Genomic DNA, 1,493 nt, shown 5'->3' on the forward strand with positions numbered 1-1,493 from the left:
GAATCGCTTCATACGAGAAATCTGTTTTCTTCTGGTAACAAAGAGCTGGTCGAGCAGTTCAGTGATCACTGCCACTCGTGTATTTCGAGTGCTTCGTATAAACCAGGTGCGGTTTTATTGTCTTATGCATAATCCATGTGCCAAGACAATGAGTTAGGGGTCAACACTCTTCCCATTTTGCAGACAAAGAAACTAAGGCTCAGAGTTTCTTTTAAAAAAAAAAAATAGTTCATACAAAGTCAACTGATTAGCAGAAATATTTTGAGGAGTTCTGTCACAGACGGCGACCACGGCGACCTCCCTTCCTGTGGGTGCTGTCAGAGGGGATGGGGGTGACGTCCTCAATCCGCCCGATCTTCATACCTGAGTGGGCGAGGGCTCTGAGGGCTGACGGAGCCGCAGGTCCGGGGGTCTTGGTGGCGTTTCCCCCCGTGGCCCGGAGTTCAATATGTAGGGCTGTAATGCCCAGCTCCTTGCACCTCTGGGCCACATCCCGGGCAGCCAACATGGCAGCGTATGGCGAGGAGTCATCACGGTCGGCCTTCCCCTTCGTGCCCCCTGCCACACGGCAGACGGTGTCCTTGCCAGAAAGATCAGTGACATGGACAAAGCTGTCATCAAAGGGTGCGAAGATATGGCAGACGCCACACACATTCTCTTTTTCAACCACCTGTGACCCAAGGCTGACGACCTGTTTGTTCTTCCATCTTTTCCTTCCCCTTTCTAGGTGCCGTTTCTGCCGTCATCCTCAGATTCCACACTGGAAAGTGGCTCAGAGCTTCTGAGTGAGGAGTTCTGGGACCCAGAGCCGGTGCAGCGGCCCGAGCTCCAGGCCCCGAGGACCTTGGTCAGAGCCCAGGCGCTCAGGCCTCGGCAGAGCTCCCAACCCAGGTGACCTTGACCATAACTCCAGCCCTCGGGCCTTGCTAGAAGCCCTGTGAGGTCACTTTATTTGAGAGCGGGCTCGGGAATTAAGCTGTAGGTCATGTGTTGGCTCAGATTTTCACTGCATCACCCGGACAAGCTGCTTAACCTCTCCTAGCTTTTCTTCGCCTAAAATATAATTTTAAAAAACCGTGTTTTGCCGGGCTCGGTGGCTCAGCCTGTAATCCCGCGCCTTTGGGAGGCTGAGGTGAGTGGATTGCCTGAGCCTGCAGGTTCGAGACCCGCCCGGACCACTTGGCGAGACCTCATCTCTACAATAAATCAAAAATGAGCTGGGCGTGGTAGCGCGCGCCTGTAGTTCCAGCTACTCGGAAGGCTGAGGCAGAAGGATCACCAGAGCCCAGCGGGTCGAGGCTGCGGTGGCCGGGAGCGGCCACGGCACTCCAGTCTGGGCGACAGAGTGAGACTCCAGCTCAAAAAAATAAACAACAACAACAACAACAACAACAAAAACCGTGTTTCACAGAGTTTTGAAGTGACTGAACAAATGAAGTTAAAATGCCCATGGGAGTCCTCCATGCGTTCTTAGCGTTCCCTGAGACCGCCTC

At 53.7% G+C, this 1,493-nt stretch overlaps 1 pseudogene; it reads right to left on the reverse strand.

Annotated features, from left to right (window-relative positions):
• Positions 1-257: 257 nt before the first annotated feature.
• LOC103272071 lies at positions 258-746 on the reverse strand (annotated as a pseudogene).
• Between the last annotated feature and the right edge of the window lie 747 nt (positions 747-1,493).

This window comes from Carlito syrichta, unplaced genomic scaffold, assembly GCF_000164805.1.
Source record: "Carlito syrichta isolate Samal-C Ts95f unplaced genomic scaffold, Tarsius_syrichta-2.0.1 Scaffold312104, whole genome shotgun sequence".
NCBI classification, from domain to species: Eukaryota; Metazoa; Chordata; class Mammalia; order Primates; family Tarsiidae; genus Carlito; species Carlito syrichta.